This window comes from Macaca mulatta, chromosome 11 (assembly GCF_049350105.2).
Source record: "Macaca mulatta isolate MMU2019108-1 chromosome 11, T2T-MMU8v2.0, whole genome shotgun sequence".
NCBI lineage: Eukaryota > Metazoa > Chordata > Mammalia > Primates > Cercopithecidae > Macaca > Macaca mulatta.
In genome coordinates, this window is record NC_133416.1 from 82149088 (window position 1) to 82173242 (window position 24155).

Here is a 24155-nt window from a genome sequence, read left to right on the forward strand (position 1 = left end):
GTTTTGTTTATATTAAAATATGTAGTCTATATTCATTGGAAATATTTTCCTAACTTTGTTTTCATATAATTGCTTTTATTATTGTAATTTTTGTTGAACATTTACTTAGTACTCACTGATTAAGTCCATACGACAAAGAAAAGTTTCTCTAAATCTCCATTGAATTTGACTGTGCTCTGATTATTCCCACTTCCCTAGCTTTCAAGACAAACAAAAGTGTCTAAAAGTTTTAATTGTAGTTGATAATTCTGAAAATGGAGTAACTTTTAAAGGCTCTTTCACACAAAAATCCTAAAGAAAACTCATAAATAATTAGTCTCGGTAAACCCCCTCACATTTTTAGAGCTTTTTTCACTTTATTTCCTTGATGTAAAGTGTTAGTTTTTAGGTAGATTAAAACAACCTATTAGAAAGTCTTGCCAGGTGTGTTGGCTTACTCCTGTAATCTCAGCATTTTGGGATACCGAGGTGAGCAGATCACCAGAAGTCAGGAGTTCAAGACCAGCTTGGCCAACATAGTGAAACCCTGTCTCTACTAAAAATACAAAAACCAGCCAGGCGTGGTAGTAGGTACCTGTAATCCCAGCTACTCGGGAGGCTGAGGCAAGAGAATTGCTTGAACCTGAGAGGCGGAGGTTGCAGTGAACCAAGATGGTGGCACTACACTCCAGCCTGGGCGACAGAGCAAGATTCAATCTCAAAAAAAAAAAAAAAAAAGTAGGCTGACTCTACATTTATTTGTACTGTTCTATTTTAAAATATTTTAAATAATTTTTAACAGAATTTGCACCACAGAATGTCCAGGATACATGAGGAAGGAGCAATGAAGTAAGTGTTCCTCAAAGTGACAGTTATAAGTGACTAAGACATAGGGAGATGAATCACTTGGTCATCATATTGATTTGAATTCTGGGAGGACATAGATTATACATTTGAAGGAGAAAGGCAATGCATTTCTGCAAATGGATACTGCTTAAAGTCCCTAAAATGCTCCTTGAAATAAATGGGGCAAAATAGAGGTTATTTTACCCTAAAGCAATCTTACCTCCAATCTTGGCAGATTTCCAAATTTTTGAGGCTTGACCATCATCTTATATCAGAGTGACTTTAAGGGGACACGCAATGGGATATTCACTGGATGTAAAATCAGATGATTTTGGTTTGAAAGCAAGCCTTTTCGCTTATGGACTTTTTGACTTTCAGCAAATCACATAACATCTCGAATTATTAATTGCCATATTATCTGTGAATGACTTATATATACACATATAAGCCAAGAATATTTTGTAAGCAGTGAATTGCTTTACTGCCATATTCAACAAAGGAACCAGTTGTTAGGTGATAGCCATTCATTTATTCATTCAATCATACTGTTACGTTGGGTGAAGGATACTGACATCCATAAAAAACCATCCCCTAATTTCAAGACTTACACAGTCCAGAAAAGGTTGTAGACTCAACTCACTGTGGCTCACATTTGTATTTTGTCTGCTAGCATATTTATTTAAAGTTGCGATTGTCAGGCCTTTTAATACCCTCTCCAGTTAGTCACATGCTCAACCTCTCCTTTTCTTACATTAACCTGCTTTAGTCAAACAAAGTCACATACTATAGGTACTCTCTTTAGTCAAATTATTTTTCCAGTAGATATGCCTTATCTATGTTGCAGTTTGACATTAAAGCTACATTCAAGAAAATGTTTCTCCATGCAAGCTGTTGGAATAACATCCATAAGAATTCAGCCATTCTTATTTGTATATTTGTCCAAAATGCTCCTTTTCCCCCATTTTACTTCTAGATTATGTATATCTGTAAATGTTTCTTAGATTTACTTTGCTACATTATAGCTTTGCCAAAACATACCCCTGCTGAACAGGATACGCTTTTCTCACCTCATTCTGAGGCTTCTATTTCCCACAAACTCAACAATGCAAATTAGATCCTATTAGGTTGGTGCAAAAGTAATTATGGTTTATGCCAACTAAGCAACCTATACTAACAGACTATTCCAGTCTTAGCTAATTGCTCCCTTTTCTGAATTTCTGTGATATTCTGAATGCCTATACCACCCATTTGGGAATGTAACCACATTTGGAAACATTTCTTTAGCTATTTCATGTCAGCATATCTTTCTAAAACATGTCATTTTTTGAAAACAGAAATTGGGTCTTAAATTCTCTTGTTTCTAGATCTTCTCCCACTGAAATCTTGGTGAAATAAATTGACAAATAAGGAGTGAAAGATGACACAGCTAAATATGTGACCTCCAAAACATAGATCTAGTTATATTTATGGTATAATAATATAAAATACAAATTATCATAGATATAGTAAAACTTATTCTTAATTCTCAGAATCAAGCTAAGACTAATTTTTCCACTTCTTTCATCCTTAAACAGAAGCATACATAGAAAATATATATATATATGTGTGTGTATATATATATATCCCAAGACCCAAACTAGTTTTCTAGCAATCAACTCAGCGACTTACATTTGTAATTAGAATAATATTATCTGTGGTGCTATATTGCGCATTTGCTTCCATAGAGCACTATCCTTATGTTCTGATATACTTAATAACCTCTCGATTTTATATATAAAGTAATTTTCATGATACATTTCTGCAAATAAAACCTGTTGTGAGAAATTGTAGGATGAAAACCCAGAGAATATTACCTTCATAGTTTCAAATAATGCCTAGCTATATAGTCTACTTCTCTCAGAGTTTCCATGTAATTCCTAGGAGACTACAGTCCATTACTTTGATGTGCATGATTTTGAGACTACATTTGACCATGCTTAGGCAGGTCAGTTTTCCTTTGTGGTTTTATACTGTGCAGGACTGACATTTTCTTGTGCACATTTATTTTCCTTTTATTATCTTTAATGGCCCATTGCATGCTGGCCATTCTCAAAATGACTTCCAAGTAGAAAAATATGGATTTATGATATATTTTTTATAACTACCCCACAATGAAGTGATCTTTTCTGTGTGAACTTCAAAGAGTTACCAGAAAGCAAAGATTGTGATTGAAAGAGGACTAGACTTCAAATTCAAAGATCAAAAGGATCATAAGAAGCCATTCAGTTCTGTCAATTAATAACTATATGACTTTGGTTGACTTTGCTAAATATTTTGAACTTAATTTTCTTATCCATAAAATAGGATGATAATAATAATAATGCAAGCTCCTTCTATGGGAAGTTGGTACAATTAAACAAAATTTTTAAGCAGAGAGGTTTGCAAATTTTTAGCATTACAAAAAATGTACATAGTATAACTCCTGGGAATGAAGAACAATGACTAAAGCCTTATATTTGGCACCATCTGTTCTTAGAAATCCACAGGACAAGCCACACAGAATAAGAGCTGAGTATACTGACTGACCTATATAGAATTATGCAAAGTCAAAATGCAGTTCTTCATATACAGAAAAGGTGAGTTAGAAATCTGAATGGTGAACATGTAAGCACAAAGTAAGTTTGAAAATAAGTTGAAAATTAGAAAATTCTGCAATATGTACCCCCCAAATTAAAATTATATATATGTATTATATGTGTTGTATATACATATAAGAAAATTGCATGCAGAAAAAGCAACAGATGAGATGTAATAAATAAATAATATAATGGTGACTGTTATAACTCTAACAGTTTCCAAAATTCAGGAAGTTGGTTTCAACAGAAGTGGAACAAATAATCACTAAAGAATGAAGAGCTATGCAACATAGCAGTCTAGTAATGTAGATGGGAAGCTGGCATTCATGGGAATTTAAGTAAAAACTCAGTCTAGTCATGCTGATATTGGGCATATTCTTAATTTTGTTGTTGTTTTCTTTAATATAGTGGAGTGGTCAAAAAAAGTTATGACTAAAAGGTAAATAATATAAACAGAATCTTTTGGTGGAGAAACCACAAGATGGATTTAATATTTGGTCATATGGCAGTGACCAAAGGCATCTTTTTACCCTTTATTTATTACAATCTCAAAATTCAAGTTGGTACTTCCAAATTGCAGGAAGAGATTAAAGAATGACATTAACAGACTAATCTACTAGTATTATAGGATTTTTATTTAAAACCCATTATATTTCTTGTCATTAGTGAACTTACCATATATTAAATGATAAATTAATCTGAGAAGCATGAAAAGTTATAAAATTAACTATTATAAGTACTATGTCAGAAAGCTGCTGACACTATTAAGCTTATACATTTGGCATTTATTTTTTTGTGTATGGCAGGGAAATTGCTCTGAGAAAGTAATAGCTGAATTGAACATATAAGGAAGAAAGTTAAAAGTGGTGGGGAAGATAAAATAAGGAGGAAGCATTCAGGCATAAGAACAGCCTGAATATAGCTCTTATAGCCTCGTCAAATGGTCAGTGAAACCAGAGCACTGAAAGCTGCAGGAAGAAAGGAGAAACATTCAGCTGCAGAGGTAAGTAGAATCAGCCTTGAAGGCCTTGTCTGTAGGCCCTGTCAAATATTTTTTTGTTTTATGAATAATGGCACATATGTAGGTTTTGTAGCAAGAGGTGACATATCTAAACCTACATTCCATAAAATACTGTGGTTGTAGTGTGAAGAAAAGGTTTAATGGTGCAATATTGGATATGGGGAGAATGGTTGGGGATTATTGCAGCAGACAGCAGACCACACAGCAGGGCCAGGGAAATAGAAGTGGAGATAGAGAGAAGACTGACTTAGGAAATACTTAGGAAATAAAGTCAATTTACAGTACTGAACTCCATGTTGGAGAAAAGGAGAAAGCAATGTCACAAATAATTCCTAATTTTCTGGCTTGGATGTTGATGCTAGAAACACTAAAAAAAAATTAATTGAAGTGAAGGGGGTCAATATGAGTTTAGGGGTGTTGACTTGTAGTTACCTTTGAAACATCCAAATAGGGAATATTGAAATCCCAGCTGGACGAAAGTTTTTGAGTCCAGAAATTTCAAAACTGTAAATATAAGTTTTGGAGTTTTTTGCATATATGCATATATAATGTAATATAATTATTGAACTTTCAGACCTATTTTAATTTGATAATCATTTTGCCATGTTGTAAGAATTTTTTCAATAGAAATTAGCTGATCAAATGCATTCGTTCACTGAGAGAGCAAGGAGTTGGACTGATTCACAGATGGGGTTTGGCTGAATGAATGTGACAAAGTAGCAAAAAGACCAGGTAATTGAGAGCATTATCAAGAGTGTATTGACATATGAACAGTAGACTCTAACTAAATATAGAGATATTTGAGGACAGGAAAGAAGAAAAACATGAAAGGTGGTCAGCAGACATAAGATATCAATGAGATTACATGTAAAAGTAGCTGAAATGGGAGAAGTTTGAGATCAGAATGTGATGTGATTTAATTACTGGTTGAAGATAGGGTACTTACAGGTGCAGCGATGTATTCAATCAAAATAAATGAAATGGTAGAGTGGAAAAGCAGCTCATTGGCAGTGAGGTCAAGGAGCTGAAGAGGTTGCATGTTGAGAGTTCATGCCCCAAAATGAATAATAAAAAGGAAAAATAAAAAGATGCAGAAATAAAGACAAAATAGTTCACATGCTTAAGAATATTGAGGAATCAATAACATATGCTGTTGCAGGAGCTTTAAAGAGATCATCATTATAAATGCTCTGGGTTCTCTCAGTTTTGAATTTAAACACCAAATACTTGTACATCAGAACCTAGTGTTTTTGAATATTTTACATTCCAGCTGACACTACACTTCTTCCTCCCATTACACATTCTCCCATTACCCACCCCACTTCCACACACACACCAGAAAACATAGCGCATAAAAATATGATTTTGACAGTTCTATCATTAGGAATCAATGAAGACAGTCACAAGATATTTCCCAGCGAGCTCTTGGACAGAGAAAGGAAATGTAATTAAGATGTTGACTAATTTAATGACGTATATTCTCCAGAGCATATCTACTTTTACTGCTGTTGCTATTTCCAGATCCTATTTTCCAGCCAGTGATTTTTTTCATGAGTTGTGATATTCACTTGAAACCTTAATCATTCTCAAAGATCCAGCTCTAAAATGGAAACTAGGGCTTTTCCCTCCATCTGAAACTCACTTGAAAGAACTAAACCTGCTGTGTCAACTGCTTTCAAGAATTATAGAGGGCAAAGCAAGGGAAGTGCTTAAGAATAACGTAAAAGATTTTTATTCTAAAACCTTCATTACCTAGACTATTCCTGTGGAAATTTAAGTGCTAAATTTCCAGGTCCCAAATTGAAATGAGAGCTAGATATACAATATGGCCTAGGTAAGAATCTCTAATAAGGACTGTGCCATCATAAAATGAACTGCATCCAAATAATGTAACACAAATTAAGTGGGAAGCAAATTTTTATGCCTAAAACTCGAATTTTAAGGGTTCTATTAATTAACGTACAATTTATGGTTAACGTTGTTTCAATAAACTTGATTGTTAAATTCTATTTTTATCTAATAGTATCTATAAACTTTTATCTTTGTCCCTGGCTTTTAAACACAGTCCTTGTTCAGTCTCTAATTGCATTCTCAGTTTCGTCTCTAATGGTCTCCTGGCTCTATCATTGTCCCTATGCAGTATATTTTATAAGATTATCCAAAATGTCTCCTCAACTTTGCAAATGCTTTTCTTCCTCAGAATAAAGTAAAGTGCAGTGGTTGATCCCATCCCACCATTGATTTCCAAGCTATGGTAGGCAGAATAATGCCCTTGCCCCTGTAGATGTCTATGTGATAATCCAGGACCCTGTGAATCTGTTACGTTATATGACAAAGGGGAATTAAGTTTGCAATTGTAATAAATTTGCTATTCGTTTTTCCTTAAAATAAAGAATTTACTCTGAATTATCCAGGTAGATCCAATGTAGTGGCAAGAGTCCATAAAAGTGAAAGGAGACAGAAGAGGGCTCAGGGCCATATATATTTAAACATGCTATACTGCTAGATTTGAAGATAGAGGAAAGGCTTTGAACCATTTTCAGATTTTCTTCTCTCATTGCTAACCATATCCATTTGGAGTCAAATTCATTTGATTATGCCTTTATTATCATCCCAAGCCTGTTTATAGGATATCTCCTAGGACTGCCTTATACCTATACCTTATTTTTGTTGTTGCTTATCAAGATAGTTTCTAAAGTGTCTCTTCTTCCCAAGTATTCCTCAACTAATTAGAAGACAAATGTTTATCTTCTCATCTGTCTAAATGAACAGCAATCTCCCAAATGTAAAACTCAACTCACTGCTTATAATAAGCATCTGACACATTTGTCGTAAAACCGTCCTAACTCATACTACCTGTGTTAAAAAGATGGAGAAGACAAGTCCGAAGAAGAGAAAATAAGAATTCTATATATAAGACACAAAGCTTTAAATTTAAATCATTCAACTCAATATAACTTGCAGCTATCAAGTATTAAATTATTTTTCTAAAGACAGCATCAAAGTTATGAATAGACTATCAATTTTTTATACTGAGAGATGATTCCAGAGTGTGAGAAAGTGCCCTCCTAAAAAAATTAAATATCTTCCTAAAAAAATTAAACATCACTCTAGAATGTTCATTATTCAATTTTCTTATCTTTTCTTTTTGAGAAAGTATAAAACCAAGTTTTTTATGTTCAAAGGTGTGATTTTTAAGTAACTAAGAGACTAAGTATTTAAGTTTTAATTTATGACACTGTTGTATATGGTGCATACTTCATGTATTTGCCCACATCTATAATTTTTATACTTTGTTATATCATCAACACATAGGATTTCTGAGTTATGAAACATGGATAAGGGTTTAATGAATAAATCATATTCAAGTTAATAATGATAATAATCAGTTATCATTTTTTTCGTCTTTGAAATCCCAAGTCCTAAATGCTCCAGCAAAATATTATTTATAGAAAACAGGGTTATTATAAATACGTTATCTTGAAGGACTATCACAAAAACATTACCCTAATTAGGTACCTAAGAAAATAATTATAAAATATATTTGAAATAATTCATATATTGATAACACAGCTAGAAAATAGAAATATTTGGACTGCCCTTTCAGTGATAAAGAAATGTCATGCTATATAGTTTATAGAAAACACGAAGAATGGAAAACAAATTAACGTTTTTAAAAAATGTAATTATTATTATTGTTTATTAACTACTGCCACCATGGATGGAATATATTCCTTAGCTGATGTTGATTCAGAAAGGTATTTTGGGAAAAAAAGATCTTCCAGAGAAACACAGTATGTTAAGGAATATTTTCTCTAGTCTGGTTGTCTATATAAGAATGTAACATGTCAGAGAATCAGAATGAAATAAATTCAGACCAAATTTTAAAAAAACAAAGCCTAGTTAAAAAAATTTATGAATCTCCTCTTCTCACCCTTTCTTTTCTTTCTTTCTTTCTTTCTTTCTTTCTTTTTTTTTTTTTTTTTTTTTTTGAGACAGAGTCTCGCTATGTCGCCCAGGCTGGAGTGCAGTGGCACAATCTCGGGCTCAGTGCAAGCTCCGCCTCCCAGGTTCGCGCCATTCTCCTGCCTCAGCCTCCCGAGTAGCTGGGACTACAGGCGCCCGCCACCACACCTGGCTAATTTTTAGTAGAGACGGGGTTTCACCGTGTTAGCCAGGATGGTCTCGATCTCCTGACTTCGTGATCCACCCACCTCGGCCTCCCAAAGTGCTGGGATTACAGGCGTGAGCAACAGCATCTGGCCTCTTCTCACCCTTTCTTATGGAAAGTTCAAGTAAATAATCACGGTTTTATTCCATTTGTGGAAAATAGCTATTCACTAAGAGTAGATATACAATGAAAAATAAGGTGAGTTATCTTTAATTACTTTAAGGAAATACTGTACTATATTAATAATAACCTTAACGCTACAGCTAAGCTGAGGAAAGAGACAATATAGGAAAAAGAGAGGGAGAGGGAGAAATGCGGGTGAATATTATGACCAAATAGAAGTGGCCGAAAGTCATTTCTGATTTCTGCCAGAGTCCAAAACTCAGGCGTTTTTACCTGTATTTGAATACACCCATTATGCCTAATTAAATGTTTCAACAGAATTATTTGATGTCCAATTACCTCATCTAGACTGCTGCCTAAAGCAATATTCTTCATATTCTGCATTTGAAAATGGAGTTGTCAGGCTCACATTTTTAGCATTCTGAGTCATTAAACAATCTATCTAACTTGAGATAGAGTTTTTAGAAAATAAGTACTTTGCCTGTCTTTATACCACATTATTTCAGTGGTCAAGATCCCTTAATTAGTTTTCATGAAAAAATATATGCCACACAATGTGAGTGATGTTTTATTATTATCCAAAGTTTTCTACTGTAATTAGAATTGTCATCCAAAAAAAAAATTATAAAATAAAATAAAAATATCTGCATTCTTTAAAAAGTACAACTTCTTACATTTTTATTTACAGAATTGAATGGCCCTCCAATTATTTGAAGCTTAATTAACTTCAATTGCTAGAATATGAGCTTCAATTCTGAAAGCTTACACCCTTGAAGAACAACTTTGCCGTATTTGTTATATTACCCAGAGGATTATAAAACAAATTTGATTTTGGGTTACATGCTCAGTTTTAAATTTGGAACAATTTCCATGCTTACTAGTGCCATATATTTTCCATTGTCTAAAAACCAGAAAAATATTTAAGGGAAAAGAGTGAAAATAATTAAGAGTAACTTGGATTTTAAAATCTCATCATTAAATCATAAAATAAGAAAACTCTGACTTTTATTTAATTATGCTCCAACAATAGAAATCTACTTAAAGTGAAAAAGAATGTAGAATACGATCTTTTAATATTTTATATTATCTCTATGTTACATTTTTTGCCTGAGCAGGTTAGAGCATTAAACGTTATTTTGATTTTTGTCAATTAATTGAAATACAAAAATCAATGTATCAGAAAAAAATCAAGTTGTTGATTTTTGATAGAGCCAATATGAAATTTTTTTAAATTTCATCTTTAGAGTTTTAAAATAAGTAATCTAGAGCATCAGCTTTCTTGTGGAAAACAGTCTTTGTCTCTTTTGTTCGCTAATGTATCCTGAGTACTTTAAAGGGTGTTCATAAAATACTAAGCAATCGATAAATATTTTTACCATACTCTGAACTAAAGCCACCACATACTCAACAAAATTTGCAATAAATTGTCATTCATCTCTCTGATCCTTAGACATCAATACTCCAATGTTTATTCATTCTGATCAAGCTTACGTGAATAACATATTATTAATTGAAAATCATATTAAAATATAATCGACATTTTGGAATAATTGTTTTTGAATTGTTTCCTTTTTTCCTTTTCATATGAAATCTCAGATATTCAAAATATAGTATTTACAGTATCCATTCCATAGTCCATTCAAATTACTTCCCAATTCTGTTTTGTTTAAGTTCCAGCTGTTGTATTAAAGAGCAATAGGTTTACAATCACTTCAGCAGTTTATGTTGTTTCCTAAAATTGAAATTTCAAAAGATAAAGGTGTTTGGATTTTGCCTTTATAAAAGCAACATACTGAAACTTTTTATTTAGCTCTTTTTGCTTCTGGCTTAGGTTTATACCTGGCATTTATTCTCTGTGGTGCCAAGAAAATAGGATATCTGATTATTTAATGAATGTTGCTTTTTTTAAACAAAATGACACTTAATCTAAGGAGTCTGGTTCCTTCAGGTTTTATTCAATTTCAGAATAAAGATATTGAAGTGAGAATAAATCTCAAATTGAAAGTTAAAGTAGTCCTTTGAAAAATGGTGTGTTTAAAAAGTATACCCTTTGTGATCATCGCTATTTAATGCAGAAACTCTATATAGTACTGTGTAAGCCCAATTTACTCATCTTAGTACTTGTAATTCCACTGCCAGACAAGAGTTCCAGACAACAGAAAGTGAGTGCGTGTTTTATTATTACTTTTTAACAACCTTTTATTGAGGTATCATTGACATACAAAAAGCGATACATATTTAATATATACAGCTCAATGAGTTTGGAAATTAAGTCTATACTTGTAAATGCATCACTATACTATAATTCATAACATAAACTTATCCATCACCTTCAAAAATTTCCTTCTACCTTCTTTATTTTGTTTCTATGGGTGTGTGTGTTTAATAAGAATGCTTAAGATCTACACTTGGTAAATTTTTAAGTACACAATACAGTATTGTTAACTATAGGAAGTATGCTGTAAAGTAGATCGCTAGGACTTGTTCATTTTGTATAGCCAAAACTCTGTACTCTCTGTAATCTTTGTCTAATACCTCCTCATTTCCCCCTTTGACCTAGCTTTTGGCAACTACAATTCTACTCTGCTTCTATGAGTTTGGCTATCTTAGATTCCTCATATAAATTATACCATGTAGCATTTGTCCTGTGTCTGGTTTGTTTCACTTACAATAATGTTCTCTAAGTTCATTCATGTTGTTTCAAATGACAGGATTTCCTATCATAAAGCTGAATAATATCCGTGTGTGTCTGTCTGTCTCTCTCTCTCTCTCTCTCTGTGTGTGTGTGTGTGTGTGTGTGTGTGTGTGTGTGTAATGTGTAATGTTTTCTTTATCTATTCATTCATCAATGGACAAGTAGGTTGTTGTCGTATCTTGGTTATTGTGAAAAATGCTATAGTAAGCATAGGAGTGCAGATACCTCTCTGACCTCCTGATTTCAACTCCTTTGCATATCTATACTCAGAAAGGGGATTGCTGGATCATATGGTAGTTTTATTTTTATTCTGTTTGAAGAAACTCCACACTGTTTTTTATAGTAGCTGCACCAATTCACATTCCCACCAACAGTGTAAAAGAGTTCCCTTTCATACACATCCTTGCCAGTACTTACCTTTTTTTATTTTTTAAGTAGCCATTATAACAGGTGTGAGGTGATATCTCATTACATTTTTATTTGCATTTTCCTGGGGGTTAGTGATTCTGGGTATCTTTTCATATACTTGTTGGACATCTGCATATTTTCTTTGGAGAAAATGTTCATTTATTTATTTTTCTCATTTTTACGTTGGGTTCTTTCTTTTTTATTGAGTTGTAGTTTCTTACATATTTTAGTACTAAAATTTTCATATGATAAATGTGAAGAGAGAGCTTTATAATGTAATTATTTCATTTCTCACAGTATTCAATTTTTCCACTGTCAACAAGTTTGCTTTTTGTTTTTTTGTTTGTTTGTTTTTACATAGTGTTGAGAGGTTCTTTTATTTAATGATTCATGTATGTGAATATTCTGGAGAAAGTGCTAAGGAAATGTATTTCATATAAGTTTATTCAGTCACAAATACAAAAATTCACTTCTGTGTAGTTTCTTTGTAGGATATGATCATTATTCAGATCTGTTAATCAAACTGATAATGTTCAAAAATAAAATGTATATATCTTGGACAGCTACATGGTGTTTTTAAGCTACTTGATATTTTAGGCCAGTTATTTTGACTTGAGCTACTTTTTATGTTGTTTTTCTTCTCTGTTGAAAAAATTAGTACTGAGGTTATTTCAAAGAAGGTATTTTGATCCAGGATTTTATTGGAGATCGTTTGAGACAATTGAAAAAAACTGTATCTCCCTTATCTGATTATAGTTTCGTCCATTCCTAATGCTAATCTCTGGGGCTACTTCAAATGGTAAGTCACTTACAAACTGCCAAGTAATAAGCCCAAACAAGAAGTTGTCGGATAACATCCCTGGACAACTGCAAGTAACTTTAATGTATCTACCTATGGACTTTCAAATAAATGCTCTCCTCCTAATTCTACCAGCTCCAATTCTGTACTTTACTTTTCCTGGGGGGAAAAAAAGCAAATTTTGGTGATTATTTTGAAAATAAATATTATCTGAATTTATTTTTCCCTTTGGTCTCTAGATGAAAAGAATTGTCTTAGCCATTCCCAGTAGTTCACAGTTCTTATTTATTTTGCACATTTGTCAGCATCAATACCCCCTGTATCCATTTCTTACATAGACAGTCATTTTCTAATATTTAATATTTGACCGGGAAAATATCATATATGTAGAAAGCATAGGACTATCTTGTGTGTGTTTAAATTGTGTTATAGATCTCATTCTTTCTTCCATTATTCTCTTGTCATAATGGTTTTAAGACTTCTTTATCTTGTTATATAATATCCTGTTTACTATTATATTCCTATTGCTTTACAGTAACCCATATTTCGCTTTTCAACTGAACTAGAAATGCAAATTTAGATTGCTTCCATTTCTTTGAAAATTAAATTCCATTTCTTTGGAAATTTCTTTCCAAAATTAGTGTTAAAATGTGTGATTTTCTTTGGGTTCCATAGCTGGGTGTGACTGTAGAGTACATGTACACTTACTTTCGCTAGGTAGGGCAAGATTGTTCTGTATAATAGTTGTATTCATTTACACTCCTACTGGAAACACAGGTTCTCCAAATTTCACCATGCTTGGAAACACTATGACCTGTTAAGTTTACCAACCAATCAGAATAAACGAACATTACATTGTCATTTTAATTTATACATTTCTGATGAGGTTATAGGAACCATTTCATTTGCTTATTACTCATTCATGTTTCTCTTTCTATGAATTACCACTTTTGCCCATTTTTTCAACAGAAATTTCTGAATGTTGTCTGTGTGCACATGTGTAGGCATTTGCATATTTTCTTGACAGTTTTTAGAATTTTAAAGTGATTATTTCAAAGAAGGAACTATTTGTTACACTTTACAAAAGGTGTCATTTTTTAACCTGAAATCTTTAATTTTAATGCAAATTTATCACATATTTCTGTTATGGTTGTCAGCTACATTTTTTTTTTTTTTAGACAGAGTCTTGCTCTGTCACCCAGGCTAGAGTGCAATGATGCAATCTCAGTGCACTGCAACCTCCACTTCTCAGGTTCAAGCGATTCTCCTGCCTCAGCCTCCCGAGTAGCTGGGAATACAGATGCACATCACCACACCAGGCTAATTTTTGTATTCTTAGTAGAGACAAGGTTTCACCATATTGGCCAGGCTGGTCTCGAACTGCTGACCTCGTGATCTGCCCTGCTGACCTCGTGATCTGCCCACCTTGGCCTCCCGAAGTGCTGGGATTACAGGGGTGAGCCACCACGCTCCGCCTACATTTTTTATTTGTTCAGAATTATGCCTTTCAAAGTAAGTTGTTGATTCAGTCAGAATTCCACAGTAGTCAAACTATTTCATAAAATTAGTCAATTTTCCTATTTTATTTCCTATTGAAGAGTCCATTTTCTGTACACATTTTTAAGTTTATTCTATTCCACTAGTATATATGTCTATTTTGTCATAAATATCACACTGTATCTTTGACCTATATTTTAGTTTTTCTAGAGTGAGTTCCCTTATTTGGTCTTCTTTTTCAAAATTGACACACCTATTCGCTCTAGACTAAATGCTTGTGTCCTCCCCAAATTCGTGTGTTACATCCTAATCCCCAATAAAATGGTATTTGAAGGTAGATTTGGTAGGTGATTGAATAATAAGAGTAGAGACTTTATAAATGAAATTTATGCCTTTATAAAAGAGGCTCTAAAGAGCTCCTTTGCCCCTTCCACTATGTGAGAACCAAAGAGATAATGGCCATCTATGAAGAAGGAAGTGGGTCCTCATAAAACACAGAATCTGCCATCACATTTATTTTGGACTTCCAAGCCTCCCAAATTGTCAGAAATAAATAATAGCAGTTCAAATGAACTAATGTATTATTCAAGAATATTTTATGTTTTTATGTAAATTTTAGCCTACAATTACAAAATACTTCAAAAATTCTGTTGAGATCATATTTAGATTATAAAAACTAACTTATTAAGAATCAATATGTTTATAGTAAACTATTTCATCCATGGAGAGATTTGTTGTGTGGGCATGAAGAGATTTACGTTTGTCTATGTATTACTTTATGTCTTTCAATAGAGTTTTAATTTTATTTCCATAAATTTTTCCTACATCTTTACTTGGGCTAATGCATAAATGATTTTTAATTTTTGTTATTTGTGAATGATGTATTTTCATATGAAATTTCTAGTTGATTATGCTGTATAAGGGGCATTATTATTTTTTTGCAAGTTAATTATGACAAATTAATTTTTTATCCAAAAGCTTTGTAAATTATTTTATTAGTGCCAATAGAGTTTCAGGTGATCTGTGGGGTTGATCAATCTGCAAAAAAAAGTGACAGTATTTTTCTCCTTTCTTGTCCATATACTTATTTTTTCTTCCTTTCCTATAAATTTTGTTAAAACACTTAATAAAATGTTGAAGAGTAATGGTGTTGAGGTACATGTCTGGTCATATTAATCTTAAACAGAACATAAATATTTCTTTCTATACTTTCTGTTGGTAGGTGTTCAGTACTATGGCTTTTGGTATGCTGTGGAAGGTCCCCTCTATCTGTAGCTTACTAAAGTATTTTTTTCTTTGGTAATCTTAACTAGATATTAATTTTATTACTTATTTTTCTAATTCTATTGAAATAGTTCATTGTTTTCTTTCAATTAATATGGTAAAATGTTACATTTTCTGTTGTGGAACAACACTTGCATTCCTGGAATAAATTCTAATTGATTATAATGAACTATTCTAAATAGTTGTTTGTTTGTTTGTTTTTGCATGTGTCATCACTTAAATGATCCAATTCTTCCTTTTTTGTACTTATGCTTTCCAATTGGAGTAAAAATTACATTAACTTCATAAAACTAAGTTGAACACTTCTATTTCTGTATTCTGCAACTGTTTATAGATGAATAACCTTAAATGTGCAAGAACTCGTCAATAAAACTCATTTATTCTGTGACATTTTGTTGAGAAGGAGGGTTGTACTCTAATCATTATTTGAGTTTATTTACTAGGTTATGATCTATTCAAGTTTTCCATTTTTTTTTCTGTAACACTTTGGCATTTTACATATAAATTTCCCACCAGTTTAACCATTTCTCTTGGATTTTCAAATTTTATTGTATGATTGTTTATAATATTATTTTACTATCTTACAAACACTGATGTCCCTGTAGTTAGTCATTTCTTTTTCATTATGGATTTTCTCTCTTTCTAAATTGCTTCTATTTTTGTTTAGTGGTCACCTGATAATTGTCTAATTATTAATATTTTTAAAGAACCAGATAGTGAATGGTTAAACTTCTCTTATTTTGTTTATTATTTTCTATTTCATTGACTCTTACTTACCTCCTTGTTTAACTGGATTTACTCCGTAATTCTCTCAGTGTTTTACTAACTTATTGAAATAAATGCGTGTCTCAAGTTTTTTCCTTTCCATTCTTTCTTGCTCTGTATTTAATATACTCAAAACTATAAATCTTTCTCTAAGCCAGATTTTTCTGTATCACATAAGTTTTTACATATAGAATTTTCATTGTCATGCATTGTATCTTCTAATTTGTCTTACGAAAACCCCTTTCACACAAAAATATTTGGTAGTACACTTTTTAGTTTCCAGATGTATTAGATTTAAAGTAATTCTCTTATTACCAATTCTATTTCATTGTGTTATAATCAAAGTAGGTAGTTTTTGATGTTTATGTTTTTTATTCATTGTTTCTTTTACCAGAATATGACATTTCTATTTGCATTTTATGAAATTTTTAAAGTAATCATAAATTAATTATATGGAATTAAAATTGCTAATACATTTTCCTTTTGTTTCATATTTGCCTGAAATACTATTTTCTATGCCTTTGTGTTCAAACTTTTGTTATTCACTCCTTTCAAGTGGGTTTCAGGCTTTTATTTGTTTTATAAAGAGTTTTTTTAGGTTGATTGTTGTTCTATCAGTTATTATTAGTCATCTTATTTTAATTTTATCTCCCTTCTTAGTTATTTTATATTCCTTTATGCTTTCTATTAGATACATAATTTCTTTCTGATCTGAAGGTTACATATGATAAATTTTATTTATCTTGTGGTTACTCTTCATTTTCTACAACAATGTAGGCATGTATATATATAATCTGTTCCTGTAAATTTCTTCAGCTTGACAATATTCATATCTTCATCCAGAACAAAGAGATGCCTTAGTGCATTTTGTAATTGCCTAGTCTCCACAAAGTCCCTGACTCTCTACCCTCTCATCATAGTGTTATAATCTGTAAGTCTAGTTATGTCATTTCATATAGAAAAGTAGGTATGTAGATAGATAGATGGCAGATGTATAGATACATATGCAGATATGCAGAAGATTAATAATCAAATAGATATATAGATGTATTTAATCCTTGTATTTTTAGTCATTTACCAACACTTTCAAGGTCATATACAATATTCCTGAGTTCATTTTATCATGTTTGAGTACTTCCTCCAAGAATGTCATGAAAGTCTTTGGATGATAAACTCTTCAAGGCCTTACTGCTAAAATTATTTGTAATTTAACTCTTATGCTTAGGTGAGATGGTTCAAAACTCCTTTTCTTCAAAATTTAGAAAATGTTACTTTTTTTTTTTGCAGTCAAACATGCTAATTAAAAAATCAATGTGGTTTGATTATTTATTCTAGATGAGCTGCTCTTCCTCTCTAGAAGTTTTTGGTAGCTGTTTTTCCCATCTTTGAGTTTGAAATTCTCTGGGCCATTTCAGTCTAATACTTAATTCGTCTTTGTTTCTGAGACATCTGAGTCATTACTTACTCAAATATTTTCATCTCTCATTTTTTTCTCCCAGAGGGACTCAAAAAATTGTTGAGAATTCTACTTTTATTATAAAATTTATTATTTTTTACCTGTATTCCTCATTTCCTTATTGCTTTCAGTACCATGTAGAAAAATTACTAATCTTCATTTTCAAACCTATTAATTTTTGGTGCTTTTTGCTGTGCTATACAAAAATATCTAGTATCTCCATCCCACCTTTAATACTTTTCCTACCCAGGGTCTCTCATGGATGTTGTGTGCAGGACCACTCTAATTGCAATAGAGTTTGGGCACTTCCCTGGATTTGGACCTGACAGGGAATCATTTCAGGCTCCACCCTTGACCAGGAGCTCTCTCCCATCTATTCCTCAAGTGTAGATGGAGAAGAGTTGGAGGAAAGGGAATATTCAGAAGCTGGTGGGTCTGCTTGAATCTCTTTTCATATTTTTGCTTCTCAGGAAGTCCCTATCTCTACCCTGCCCTTGTTCCTTGATCACAGGCCAGTACCAACAGGCACGGCTGTTTTCTGCCTCTCATTTGCAGTGGGACAGGCAGGGATCTCTTAGGGGAAAGACAATGACCATCCAGTGAGTTTTCCTTCCTAGCAGACCTTCCATTTATGGCATCTTTGATTGTCGATTTATCCTCCCACCAATGCCAAAATAGCTTCTTTCTCTACAGATGTTTCAAATGGTCTATATTAGATATTAGGCTTAACAATTCTCTTCTCTTTGCTTTTGTGGAATCTTTGGCACTGAGATTGGGAAAAGGTGGTGACAGACTATGAGTTTTTGGGTTTTTTTTTTTTTAACAACCTTTTCAGAAGTGACAGCTGGAGTTAACTTCTCTGAGTCTCTTTTTTCTCCTTATTCATTTTTATCAACTCTCTATAAAGGGAGTAAAAGAGGTTTTCAGACTTCCAATTGTGGTTTGGAATAATTGAAATTAAATTTTCAGAGAAACAGCATTGCATGGGCTGAAGCTTAGATATATGTTTAAGGTCAGAAGGGATATTGCAGGAATCACTCAGTAATTGTTTAGTATTTTAAAAACTTTGATGGGTATACTTATGTGAAGCTGGAGAAGATTAGGAATAGGATGAGGCTCAGATAAATAATAATTTTCAGGGATGGTTTTGTATGTATAACTTGTAAAATGGTATTTTGACATGACTGATTTCATGAGGCTGAGACAAAATTGCTACTTTTAAATGCCATAATTCTAGCGAAGCAAATCTTAAATATTAATGTGACTCTTTTATTTATTGCCTACAGTAAGCTAAGCTCTACAATATGCTTCTACTTCTCAGACAGGAAAGTGTTTTCACATACATTGCCCTGTCTGATTCTTCAACTTCATGGCTTACTGAAGGACTCGGGTCTTCTGCTCCTGCGGTCTTAACACTTTCTACCAGACTCTAGCTGCTATTCCCTGAGCAGAGTTAACCCTGAAAATAATTAATATAATTAAAGATATAAGTTAAACATCTGCTTCTATTTCCAGTGCTCTCATTCTGATTCTCAGCTGTGCAGGGATCCCTTCTGAATAAAACTTCCATGGAAATGCTATGTCCACAAACTTTGACATTCATGGCCTCATGAAACCTCACCTCTGCCCCATTCCCACAGTGTCTTACTGGGTGACTGCCCAGCTAATTGGATTTGAAAATATTTTTACACAGTTACAGATTAATTTGCCTCTCCTCTCAAACAGTATTTAGATAATTATCAGCAACCTCCAGTGCCTTAACTCAATGAATAATGTGGTAACTTCCAGCCCTGTGGCAGGGTTAGGAGAGAAATGTTTTTAATCACGGTGTGTGGGAGTGGCAAGAACTGGGCTGGACTGAACTGAATTGCACTGTGTCAGCAGCTCTGCCCACCCAGCCCACACAACAGATTACACTCTCTCTTAGTAATCAACCTAGAGTCACAGGTATTTAGAGACTCAAGATTCAATTTCAAAAGATAAACAAATATCAACACTATTAGGACCATTGAAAACCAGGCAAATGCATGAACATATTATTTATGTATATATGATATTTATAAAGCACATTATTATGAAATTTAATGTTATCCAAGGAGTATTTTACAGGCATGTTAGTAACCTGATTTGCTCCTATGCTGTATAGTCATATTACATGAAAAGAATTAAGTCAGGTAATTAGATCAACTAACATCATGATTTTGAGGGTTTTTTTTTTTTTTTCCATGAAGTTCTTAACTATGGCTTAAAATGCTGCATATAATCTAGATTCCAGCATATTCCCAACCTTCTTCTTGCTCACTCAGCTCCAGCTGCACTTGCTCCTTGCTGCTCTTTGATTACACCAACTGTGCTTTGGCATTTTTATCCCTTCACACTGAAATACTTTTAAGCCAGATTTCTTCTTGAGCCACACGTTCCTTGACCATCCCACATATCATGACAATCTTAGTATCCACTTCCTATCCCCACATCCGTGTTTATTTTATATCCTTTATTACCATCTGACATAGCACTTATGTATTTTGTTTTTTTATCCATAACAATGTAAATTCCATGACAGCAAGGATTTTGTCTGGATTGTTAAACTACTATAACTAGTTTATTGTGTCCTCAATAAGTAAAATTGAGTCCTCAATCATTTTCCTTGTCTAAAAAACTAGGAAACTACTTTGTTAAACTAAAAAAAGAAAAAGATTGGGGACTTAATAACTACTTGTTAATGAATAAAAGAGTGGAAAATTTATGTGCCATATATATAGGTACATAGGAATCATATAATTTTGAAATAATTCCATGTCAACGAAAACAGAAAGATGTTTATGAGAATGCCTTAAAGTACATAATGTTTTTTATAAATAAAAGCATTATTAATTTTTTTAGTTGTTGAAACTTTGTATAGTTTCTAATTATGATTTTTAATAGTCCAAGATTGTGTAGGACTGACTTTTTAATCACCTGAATAATTTACCTTTGATTTGGATATGTAAGTGTGATGGTTGATACTGAGTGTCAATTTGATTGAAGGATGCAAAGTATTGATTCTGGTTGTGTCTCTGAGGGTGTTGCCAAAAGAGATTAATATTTCAGTCAGTGGGCTAGGAAAGGCAGACCCCTACTTAATCTGGGTGGGCACAACCTAGTCAGCTGCCAGCACAGCGAAAATATATGCAGGCAGAAAAAAATGTGAAAAGACTGACTGGCCTAGCCTCCCAGCCTACATCTTTCTCCCATGCTGGATGCTTCCTGCCCTTGCAGACGGCCTATTTTGGGATCTTATGATCATGTGAGTTAATACTTAATAAACTCCCTATTAGTTCTGTCTCTCTAGAGAACCCTGACTAATACAGATTTTGGTGCCAGGAGTGATTCTAGAGGAACAGAATATTAAGGATGGAGTTCTTTTATTGGGTTTAGTGTTTCTGGAGTTGGCTGCTTAATATGATTAAGCCCCAAAATGCTAAGGACTCTACTTCTAATAGTATGGAGAACACAGATAGTCCTTGGCATTAACTGTTTAGAGAGTTATGCAAAATAAATGCATCTGACATTCTTGATTCATCGCTTGTGAGAGGCAAGGAGTTTAGTGACTCTATACAATATACCTTTGATCATATGTGGAGAACAAAGAAACATAATGAAGCTGGTTGGTTGCTTGTAAGTTCAGTGAACAAAATGATGAAAGAAAATGATGAACTCAGAGCTTCTGTCTCCTGGCTTCAGAAGTGAATATTGAGCCTCAAATCTGCTAAGATTGCCCTGAGTGAGAATCTTATCTCCTGCAAAGAAAGAGCTTAAATTGTGGAAAAATGGACACAAGTTTTTATCACGCAAGTGGTTGACCTGCAACAAAAGGTTTGTGCACAGCCTTTCCAGGTATCTGCTGTTTAAGTGAGGGCATTCATTGGAAAAGAATGGGACCCTGCAACTTGGAATGGGGATGTGTGGGAGGACCCTGGTGAAGCTGGGGACACTGAGTTTGTAAACTCTGATGAAACTTTTATGCCAGAAGAAACAGTTTCCCCATCCCCAGTAGTGGCAATACCCCCTCCCCAATCCATACTGCCATCAGCCTTTCTCCATCTTTGTCAGAGGAGATAAACCCTGTGCTGACTGAGGCAACAGTGATGGCCTCCCCTGAGGCAGTTGCCAGGAAAGATAATGTTGATTCTCCTCAGGAGCCACCCCTGACACCCCTGTTTGCTTCTAGACCTATAATTAGACTAAAGTCCTGGTGATCCCCTAGAGGTGAAGTTTAGAGTGTGACCCACGAGGAGGTGTGCTACACTTAAAAAGAACTGCTTGAGTTTTCTAATTTATATAAAAAGAAATCTTGAGAACAGGCATTGGAATAAATATTAAGGGTGTGGGATAAAGGAACATAGAGTTGGATCAGTCTGAATTTATTGATTTGGGCCCACTAAGTAGGGACTGTGCTTTTAATGTTGGAGCTCAGGGAGTTAAAAAACATTCTAATAGTTTATTTACTTGGTTAGACGAACTATGGATTAAAAGATGGCCCACTATGAGCAAGCTGGAAATGACTGATCTCCTCTGGTTTAATGTAGAGGAAGGGATCCAACGGCTTAGAGACATTGGGATGGTGGAGTATATTAGTCACTTTAGACCTTCTCATCAAAGCCAGGAGGGTCCAGAAGATATACCCTTGACCAATGCCTTGCAAAATAGATTTGTGATGGCAGGACCTGCATCTTTGAAGAGCCCTAGAATTGCTGCTCTCTGTATGTCAGGTTGAACAGTGGGAACCATGGTCACTCAACTACACAATTTAAATGCCATTGGAATAATTGGATCCCAAAGTGGCCGGGTCCAAGTTGCAGCACCAACTGTCAAAGGCAAGGTGGCATACTTACCGTAATAGACAGCAGAGGCAAAGCAACAATCAGAACAGTCTGACTTGTGTAGAGCTCCGGCATTGACTAATTAATTACAGTGTTCCTAGAAGTGAAATTGATAGAAAGCCCACTGCCTTCCTACTTAATTTAAATAAGTAGAACACTTCTAGGTCAAATGGGCAAAAGAATAATTTGAATTATAAAAACAGATAATAATGGCCCCTCAATCAATTTCCAGACTTGAGCCAGTTTGCAGACCCAGAACCCCTTGAATGAAGGGAAGGCTGGTTTCCCTTCAGGAAGGAATTCACTACATTAGGGATTTATGCAGTAAATCCTTCTCACATCCTTCCCCAAGGAGACTTCTGGCCTTTTACCAGGGTGAATGTTAATTGGTGAAAGGGAAATGATCAGATATTTCAGGAACTACTAGACACTGACTCTGAGATGACATTGATTCCAGGGGACCCAAAACGTCATTGTTGTCCTCCAGTTAAAGTAGGGGCTTATGGAGATGAGGTAATTAATGGAGTTTTAGCTCAGGTCCCCCTTACAGTGGGTCCAGTTGGTCCCCAGACTCATCCTGTGGTCATTTCCCCAGTGACAGAATGTATAATTGGCATAGACATACTTAGCAGCTGGCAGAACCCCCACATTGGCTCCCTGACTGGTAGGGTGAGGGCTACTATAGAAGGAAGGTCAAATGGAAGCCATTAGAACTGCCTCTACCTAGAAAAATAGTAAATCAAAGATAATATTTCATCCCTGGAGGGGTTGTAGAGATTAATGCCATCATTAAAGACTTGAAAGACCCAAGGGTGGTGATTCCCATCACATCCCCATTCAACTCTTCTATTTGGCCCGTAGAGAAGACAGATGGATCTTGGACAATGACAGTGGATTATTGTTAGCTTAACCAAGTTGTGACTCTAATTGCAGCTGCTGTACCTGATGTTATTTTTATTTCTTGAGCAAATTAACACATCTCCTGGTACCTAGTATGCAGCCATTGACTTGACAAATGCCTTTTTCTCCATTCCTGTCCGTAAGGCCCACCAGAAGCAATTTGCCATCAGCTGGAAAGGTCAGCAGTACACCCTTACTGTCCTACCCCAGGGCTATTTAAACTTTCCAGCTTTGTGTGATAATCTTATTTGGAGAGACCTTGATTGCTTTTTGCTTCAGCAAGATATCACACCGGTCCATTTCATTGATGACAAAACTGGGCTTTGGAGAAACTGAATGTTTGAATATGGATCATCAAGTTACCATGCAACCTGAACTGCCTATCATGAACTGGGTGCTTTCTGACCCATCTAGCCATAAAGTTGGTCATGCACAGTAGCATTCCATCATCAAATGGAAGTGCTATATAGCGATTGAGCTCAAGCAGGTCCTGAAGGCACAATTAAGTTACACGAGGAAGTGGCTCAAATGCCCATGGTCTCCACTCTGGCCACCCTGCCTCCTATCCCCCAGTTTGAACTGGTGGCCTCATAGGGAGTTCTCTATGATCAGTTGACAGAGAAAGAGAAGACTAGGGCATGGTTCACAGATAGTTCAGCATGATATGCAAGCACTATCCAAAGGTGGACAGCTGCAGAACCCTAGCCCCTTTCTATGACATCCCTGGAAACCTT

The 24155-nt window shown here is 34.2% G+C and overlaps 1 long non-coding RNA gene across 2 annotated transcripts in view; it reads left to right on the forward strand.

The window, feature by feature from the left end:
• The window catches only part of LOC144332701 (uncharacterized), an 80550-nt gene that overhangs the window by 45254 nt on the left and 11141 nt on the right, over positions 1-24155 (forward strand). The window contains exon 3 of one of the 2 annotated variants that reach the window (XR_013400679.1): positions 3341-3460. The exons of the other annotated variant lie outside the window; for it this stretch is intronic. This is a non-coding gene — a long non-coding RNA (uncharacterized LOC144332701). Of the gene's footprint in view, positions 1-3340; positions 3461-24155 lie in introns of those variants that run through there. 2 annotated transcript variants of the gene reach the window in all.